Source organism: Megalobrama amblycephala, linkage group LG7 (genome assembly GCF_018812025.1).
Source record: "Megalobrama amblycephala isolate DHTTF-2021 linkage group LG7, ASM1881202v1, whole genome shotgun sequence".
Classification (NCBI taxonomy): Eukaryota; Metazoa; Chordata; class Actinopteri; order Cypriniformes; family Xenocyprididae; genus Megalobrama; species Megalobrama amblycephala.
The window spans coordinates 56055996-56065398 of record NC_063050.1 but is presented as its reverse complement, the minus strand read 5'-3'; the positions used below and the strand labels follow the sequence as shown (position 1 = coordinate 56065398).

General features: G+C 37.0%; 1 long non-coding RNA gene across 1 annotated transcript in view; it reads right to left on the bottom strand.

The window, feature by feature from the left end:
• Positions 1-5744: 5744 nt before the first annotated feature.
• The window catches only part of LOC125272974, a 10323-nt gene continuing 6664 nt past the window's right edge, over positions 5745-9403 (bottom strand). The window contains exons 2-3 of the long non-coding RNA XR_007185979.1: positions 7703-7841; positions 5745-5932 (exon numbers count right to left, since the gene is read on the bottom strand). This is a non-coding gene — a long non-coding RNA (uncharacterized LOC125272974). The remainder of the gene's footprint in view (positions 5933-7702; positions 7842-9403) is intronic.

Sequence of the window (9403 nt, the reverse complement as noted above, 5' to 3'; positions counted from 1 at the left end):
ATTAGAATGATTTCTGAAGGATCATGTGACTGAAGACTGGAGTAATGATGCTGAAAATTCAGCTTTGATCACAGGATATAAATTAAAGTTTACTATATATTGGCATAGAAAACAGCTATCTTAAATTGTAATAATATTTCACATTTTTACCGTATTTTTTGTTACTGACAATTGTCATTTTGGCTGCGTGAGATTCTCTAGCTTTGTTGTTGTTGAGCTGTTTACATAAACCCCGCCCCCGAGAACACGCAACAAAGGGGGCGGGGCCATGTTGGTTGCTTTAGAGAAGAGGAAGAGTTGTTGTAGTAGAGTGTTGTTGTCATGCCGTCATTTTACGCCGGACTGCTTCACAAACGAGGGTCAATTCAACACAAAAGATGAACATGACGGCACATGCTAGTGGATGAGTTGAATCAACTCCACAGCAACTACATCAATTTATCCACTAACCATTCAGAAACGTCTAAAAGTTGTAACTTCTTCCTGAGTCTCTCCATCAGTGTCGACTCCGGTTTGAACAATGTAAGGCTGAAAACTTTAGTCATTTTGGCTGCGTGAGATTTTCCAGCTTTGTTGTTGTTGAGCTGTTAAAGCTCCGCCCTCTTCTGGAAAGGGGGCGGGAGCAGCAGCTAATTTGCATTTAAAGGGACACACACAAAAACGGCGTGTTTTTGCTCACACCCAAATAGGGGCAAATTTGACAAGCTATAATAAATGATCTGTGGGGGATTTTGAGCTGAAACTTCACAGACACATTCTGGAGACACCAGAGACTTATATTACATCTTGTGAAAATGGGCATAATAGGTCCCCTTTAAAAACTTTTGAATGGATAAAATGCAGTTCTTATATATTATCATCTTGTTTTTTTAGTCAAAACAAACATCCTTAAAACAAGATTTTATCTGAATACTAATGAGATTGTGTTGGAATTCAGCCAGATCATATCGCTTAACAATGTCTGTGTGTTTCAGTAGGATATGAAGGGTTAAGTGGATTAAAGTTGACTTCCTGTTCTTTATAATGTAGAGCATGAGAGATTGACATCAGGGCTGAGCTGAAGGAAGACGTCTGGGTGGAGTGAAGCCGAGAACAATCAGTCGATCCCGCCCAGGAAGAGCTGCCCGTCCCAGAGACCCGTCACAGGGAACCGGACGCTAATGCCAAGACTCTTCCTCTCAGGCCAGATGAGCTTGACCTGCGCCATGATTCAATACTTCACACCCTCTGAGGCTCGACGCCAACGCTAACACACCGTTTGATCTCCATAAGCTGGACTGATGAACGACTCTCAGGGAACATCTAGTAAACGCGGCCTTTGTTTGCAGTATTATTCGAAATGAGCTCCTCAGGCCAGAACAACTCTCACAAGACTCTCTTATCATCCTTTGTTCTCGCATAGTCCAGGAAAACACGTTCCTTTGTGTTTCCCAACCTCAGATTTGCTCACAATTCAACTGCTGTATCACCAACAGGTGTCTACAGGTCTAATCCTGCTCTTTCTGGTTCTCATGTTAATCTGAAGGCCCAATGCAGCGGGAGAGGTTTACCTTACTTAAACTAGCTTTACCAGAGAGGCCTGTTGCAGCCCTTTCTCCAAACATCCAGAAACTGGATCCATTAAACGGGGATTAGACGAGCGCGAGAACAGACTCCAAGCACTTTACGGCTGTAAACAGACTGAGGAATTCCATGAAGCGGCCCCGTGGGAGAGCGATCCGACTGCCGGCCTGTTCCAGTTTGACACGGACACATCTGGAGGAAAGAATGCCTTTGACGTACCTGTTCTGATCCTGCAGGTGAAAGCAGAGGAACGCTGGGCATCTGGACGCTCCGCGGCACAGGAAAGGAATCTGGGGGAAGAATTTCACTTTGTTTTCAGAGAACAAACAAATGTTTCAAATGTAACCCTCACTGGAGTAATGCTTAAAGGGGTGGCTGATTATGATTTCACTTTTTTAACTTTAGTTAGTGTGTAATGTTGCTGTTTGAGCATAAACAACATCTGCAAATTTACTACGCTCAAAGTTCAACGCAAGAGAGAGATTTTCTTTTACAGAAATCACTTTTTAAATGGCTGGTAGGGACTATAAAGAGCTTCTTCCTGGGTTAGTGACATCACAAACCCTAAAATGTACATAAACCCCGCCCCCGAGATCACACAAAAAAGGGGGCGGGGCCATGTTGGGCTGCTTTAGAGAAGAGGAAGAGTTGTTGTAGTAGAGTGTTGTTGACATGCCGTCATTTTACGCCGTACTGCTTCACAAACGAGGGTCAATTCAACACAAAAGATGAACATGACGGCACATGCTAGTCGATGAGTTGAATCTACATAAATTTATCCACTAACCATTCAGAAACGTCTAAAAGTTGTAACTTCTTCCTGAGTCTCTCCATCAGTGTCGACTCCGGTTTGAACAATGTAAGGCTGAACACCGTTACTGACAATCCTCATTTTGGCTGCGTGAGATTCTCCAGCTTTGTTGTTGTTGAGCTGTTGAAGCTCCGCCCTCTTCTGGAAAGGGGGCGGGAGCAGAAGCTCATTTGCATTTAAAGGGACACACACAAAAACGGCGTGTTTTTGCTCACACACAAATAGGGGCAAATTTGACAAGCTATAATAAATGATCTGTGGGGGATTTTGAGCTGAAACTTCACAAACACATTCTGGAGACACCAGAGACTTATATTACATCTTGTGAAAGGGGCGTTATGTTATCTAAGGTGCTTGCTGAGGGACAAAGATTGAATGTTGATTTAGTTTTCGATCGTGATTGTACGGTAATGCATGGAATGCTTTTATAAATAGATTATTAAGAATGAAATGAGAGTTAGCAACTCCCTGACAACCATGCATAACTCTCTAGCATCAAAATCTGCTAAATGCCACTACAAGTCATGAGATATTAAGATATTATAAACATTAACATCATGTAAAGCTCCTTGGAAAGTGCTATGCAAATAAAAACGACTACAGATGATATTCCACACAGAGATTATTGGTGAAATGGCGTGTGTAGGGGGCCGAGAACTGATCGAACTGCTGATCTGTGAAGATTTAGTGCTGCAGTGTGAGTCATGTAGACGATGAAGAGGTGGATCAGGACGTAACAGTGGGTTCAGAAATGATTCTGTCGCTTTTACTCCCACATGACCCGCACAAATCACCAACTCAGACATAAATATTCATGATCAAACAACACAAACACAAAATACAGAATATTTGACATATAAAATGTATGAATGGGATCCACTTATACATGTATGTACAGCGCTTTTCACAATACACTGTTTCAAATCAGCAAAATCATGATGCATTCAAAACAATGGTAACCTGATAAATGTCTTATTCAAGTCTAAAATATGTAATATTGCTGAATCAACATATATTCTTAAATGTAACACAGAAGAGGATTATAAAAGCTGTAAGGTTTTGTTTGATTTATTGATTTATTGACAAGCCTAGTTACAACTTGGTGATGTTTATCACTGCCACAGTTAATGATGCATACATTACAGGGTTTTAAACAACAAATTTCATTGATTATGAGACCAAACTGTGACATTTAATGCTGAAATGCCTTGTTAAAGATTGTGCCAAACGAACAGCATGAAGCGTCAGTCACGTTACTGCCATGCGATGACCTCATCAGGCTTTCAATGCAACCCACACACACACACACAGTGAAGTAATCTGGGTAATTTACTCCTGAAGGTCACTGGGCATGAGAAGATGACTTCATGAAGAAACCGTGGGTTTATTTCCGACGAGTCTGATTGATTTAGTCACTAATCTGAAGGACTATTTCCTGTTACTCAGTGTCTGGGTCATGTGGGTCAAAGGTCAGAGTCAGTGAGATGAGGCTTTGTGTGGAAACCCTTCAAAGGACACAAGAAACCGTCACAATCTTATGCAGCAACTCGTTTGATGCACAAAAGTGCGATGCATCTACATCAAACACATGCATCACAATACAAGCAGAAATACACCGGGAAGATGAGGTGCTGAACGCAGCGAACAGGATCTGGGTCAAACTGTGTTCCCAGAGGGCAAAAAACATGTCAAACACACACTGAATCACATGAAGTCCCGTGAGTGATCACATTGACTTTATATCACCACATGTGCGTGCATGTGTGTTTGCTTGTTATCATAACAGAAGTGTAGACGGACTGTGTGTGTGTTTGCTTGTTATCATAACAAGTGTAGACGGCTTGTGTGTGTGTGTGTGTGTGTGTGTGTGTGTGTGTGTGTGTGTGTGCATCAAGTGCATAGATGTAGGTCAGACAGAATTAGGGGAAAGGTCGTGTCTGTGATAGTCAGATGATGTGCTGCTAGAATGTCGGTCACAAGAACACAATCACTGTTTTATCACAAATATATTTTTGTTTTAATCGCTATTAAATACCAACACATTAAAGACTCCATTAAAATATTTATTGAATTTCCTATTGAAACAGGAAGTTTAGGGCGGGACGCATAAAAGCACTCTTCTTCTTAAACAGACAAAAGTCGTTTACATCACAGTTTTGTTTTCATTTACATCACAGTCCTGGAACATCTATTTGACCAATAAACAAACAAACAAACAAATCAAGAAAATAAGTTGATAAATAAATGAAGCAAACAAATAAAGTAAATAAGCAAGAAAATAAATAAGCAAACAAATAAAAATAAATTAATTAATAAGTAAACAAATAAATGAACAAATTAGCATCCAATAGGAAAGGATGTTAATAAATAAATAAGCAAGTAAATAAATAAATAAATAAATAAATAAGCAATTATATAAATAAATATGCAAGCAAGCAAATAAACAAATAAGCAATTAATAAACAAATAAGTAAGAAATAAGTAAGTAAAAAATAAAAATAAATAACCAAGCAAGCAAATAAATAAATAAATAAACAATAAATCAATAAGCTATTAAATAAATGAATAATTAGATAAATAAGCAAGCAAATAAATAAATAAGCAATTAAATAAATAAATATGCAAGCAAGCAAATAAACAAATAAGCAATTAATAAATAAATAAGTAAACAAATAAGTAAAAAATAAGTAAGTAAAAAATAAAAATAAATAACCAAGCAAGCAAATAAATAAATAAATAAATAAACAATAAATCAATAAGCTATTAAATAAACGAATAATTAGATAAATAAGCAAGCAATTAAATAAATAAGCAATTAAATAAATATGCAAGCAAGCAAATAAACAAATAAGCAATTAATAAATAAATAAGTAAACAAATAAGTAAAAAATAAGTAAGTAAAAAATAAAAATAAATAATTAACCAAGCAAGCAAATAAATAAATAAATAAATAAACAATAAATCAATAAGCTATTAAATAAATGAATAATTAGATAAATAAGCAATTAAATAAATATGCAAGCAAGCAAATAAACAAATAAGCAATTAATAAATAAATAAGTAAACAAATAAGTAAACAAATAAAAATAAATAATTAACCAAGCAAGCAAATAAATAAATAAATAAACAATAAATCAATAAGCTATTAAATAAATGAATAATTAGATAAATAAGCAAGCAATTAAATAAATAAGCAAACAAATAAATAAAAAATGCCATAAATAAGTATACAAATAAACAAACAAATGAAAATAAATAATTAAGCAAGCAAGCAAGCAAATAAATAAATAAGAAAATAAATAAATAAAATCAGCAAGCAAGCAAATAAATAAACATAACCATAAACAAATCAATAAGCATGGGTGTAAATAAATAAATAAGCAAGCAAATAAATAAATACATAAGCAAGTAATTCAATAAATAAACAAATAAACAGGCATACCAAGAAGCATGGATGTGAATAAATAAAGCAAGCAAACAAGCAAATACATACATACATACATAAAAAAGTAGTATACTCCCCTGAGTGCAAGATGACATCATTTTTAGTCCATTTTCCTGGAACAGAAAGCATGAACATTTTACATCTTTTACATCTTTATATCTTTTAAAAGTTTACTTACTCATCTTTTAGTAGTCCATTAGCATATATATGAGCTTTAGTTCAGAAATGAACTAAAAACAATTTTAACACATTCCGAGTAAATGCTTTTGGTAAGTGACTGTGAGACCCTGAAAGCAGAGAACATGAGCGCTTGAGCCCTTCAGGGGCCTGTAACGTGTGTGTGTGTAACTTTGATGTGTTTTATGAGGTTCAACCTGATGAACAGAGTTATGAAAACTAAACTAGATGGTCCTGGGAAACTGGCTTAGGAAACCAAGCTGTGCTTTAAAACAGTTATTTGAATGTGTGTGTGTGTGTGTGTGGTTTGCCAGGTGTTCTTATAGAGCCGAAATTCTCATGTATAACAGGTGTTCACACACCCTATAGAGAACCAAAAATGATTAAGACAGTTAAACAGACTCTATTTGCTTCGTATTGTTCTGACTTCCTTTAACTGTGCATGTACAATAAGACGAAGAGTTTCATAACATCATCTGCTCATGTGAAGATCAAGTCATTCCTTTGACGACTATAATTCTTCATCTAATAGTTTCTCTTCTGGGATAGAGTGTTTCCAAATCAGCATTACACATAAACACAAACACATTCTCCGAATGATGTCGTGATGGAGGGTGTACATTTACTCAGGTGGTCTCTTGAAATGGATCTGTTCTGTGTTTCTGAGACGCTCTCGAATGGTTTTAATGAGCCACATCTGTGTCGCACACATCAGGTTTATACTGAGATTTGGTCACAAACGCCACGTCTGCTCTTTCTTTCTTCTCTGTCTGTATCCTTCTGTCTATTTCAAAGAAATACTTGGTGCCTCTATTATGCTATTTTTAGGTTCCTAATTTTGTTACAATATGGTTTACATGCATCCAAGGTCAAAAACACTTTTCAGATTATTATAATGATTTTGCCCAATAATTCCACAGTTACTTGCAGAGTTTTACTTGCACTTACACAAGTGTCTTTATAATTAATGAGCCCTCAGCATCATGATTTATTTCTCATTGCCCTCTATGATAATAATGACTCTCATGTGCCTCGTCCACCCATCAGAGCCCACGATACCAGCCAATCCTGCGCTTAAACAGGCTCTGTGACATCATGCAACATTCCCGCGGCGTGATGTCTGAAGAAAACATCGTATTTCACGTGCACACACCCACACATGCTGCACGGATGATGTGTGTGTATCGCTGAGTGTGCAGCGGCTGAAGCAGAGAGCATGATGGGGGATTTCCCAGCCAATTTAGACTGCATTAGATTAGAACTTTCTATTCATCAAAGAATCCTGAATCATAAATCACGGTTTCCACAAAAATATAACATTGATAATAATCATAAATGTTTCTTGAGCAGCAAATCATCATGATTTCTGAAGGATCATGTGACACTGAAGACTGGAGTAACGATGCTGAAAATTCAGCTTTGATCATTGGATATAAATTACAGTTTAATATATATTCAAATATAATAAATTGCAATAATGTTTGACATTTTTACTGTATTTTTGATCAAATAAATGCAGCCTTGGTGCGCAGAAGAGACTTCTTTCAAAAAAAATCGTAATTATTCCAAACTTTTGACCTGTAGTATATATAAAGATAACACACACACACACACACTCTCAGCACCTGCAGAAATCCTTCATATTTGACCTCCATCTCTCTCTCAAACCGCTAACCCATATGTGAACGTTTGGAGGTTTTCTTTACCCTTCAGCCAGTGTGGGTGAAGTTGGACTTCCTGACGCTTCTCTTTCTTCTGTTCACTGGTTCACCGAGGACAGATGAACGTCTCTTTGACCTCGTCACGTTACCGAGTTCTCGCTGGCGCTGCACATTCGACCAAAATCTGGAAAACAAAACCATTTTAGTTCTGTTTTTTTTTTTTTTTTTTTTTTTTGCAGTATGAAATATACATAGTGTGCATGTTCTGTGAAGGTTCAATGTCCACTATATTTTCCAATAGTATAAATTCTGATTGCATGAGCATTTGCTGATAAACAGATCCATGTGACCACAGACTCTATATTAATATGGATGTTGCTGTGCATTGACTAGAAGTGATATAAATCTCTTTTTTGATGCATTATATACAGTCTAAGGTGGTTTGCTGGTCTATCTGGTTTCCCAGCCTGACCATGTGATTCCAAACCCCATTAAAACCATCAAAACCAACCGGTCTGTAGACCAGCTGACCATGTTTTAGCATGGATAAAAATGCTTTAGCCATACAGAAACCTTGTTTAAAACATGATCGCTGGATTATTGGGGAATGTTTTACAAGAATGTATGTGTTACTTGACATTTCTTTGAAATTAATTATAAAATTCACTAGCAATTTCTGAGTGGAAATGGTTTAAATGCCAGTTTTTGTACCATAGTTTATCCCATTCCGTTCATTTGTATGATACTCTTCACATCAGGCCTAGATATTGTTCAAAAACTCCCTCAGAATTTTTTCTAAATGCCACTTATTTGGCATTTTCTTCAATGTTCCCTCTTAAGACGGCTCAAAAGGTTACGAGCTGCGTGGTTATTTCTCGCAATGCTTTGCTTCGTTCAAGTATGTGCCGGTAGTAAGTTCATGACATGGCAGCTGGCTGCAGATTAATGTTGTTAACGGGTGGAAAATATTAGCGATTTTTAAACTACATGAGCCAGTCATTTCAAAGCCTCCATATTACGGGCAGCGATGCATTCATGGTAAAGTTTAAAGCGGAATGCATAATCCTACGCAGTCGTCCAGTTTATTTATGCACACGGATCCTCGCTGGCAGACGGATCAAAGACGCTTGTTATTTAAAGCTTCAGACATCATTCTCCTGGACGCAGGTTCAAGGGCTTAACCATTTATAATGGTGTTAACAAATAAACCCATGGCCGAAACCTAAACCAGCCTCGTCCTAGATGGCACAAAGCACTGTGGGTACAGCCACCAGCTTGGCTGGGCCTAAATGCTCCTCTGTGTTTATAATTTTCCTTTAGAGTAACACAGCCCGTTCCCTTTCACTGATGGCAAACAGCTTCCAAATGACACGGAGGTGGACTTTCCAGCAGCGGACGGATGGACGGCGTGTAAAGCGGCGAAATGAAAAAATAATAAAAGAACAAACAGCTTTTGTCTTGATTGAAGTCAAAGGAAAGGAAAATGGATACCAAATGTGAGATGAAACGCCTGGTTTCTCATCGAGATTCTCCTTTGAGAACGATTTCTGTCTTGTGTTCCAGTGCAAATATCTAATCATTCTTAAATCAAGAGAAACATCTACTTGAGAATCAAAATGCCTTAAGATATTAATGTATACAATGTATACAAATTAAGTGAGTTTATGCTTAAAACATGAACAAATAAGAACGTTAAGGTTTAGGTATGTGCTGTGTGAAACGTCAGTTTATGATTGAACAGGATTA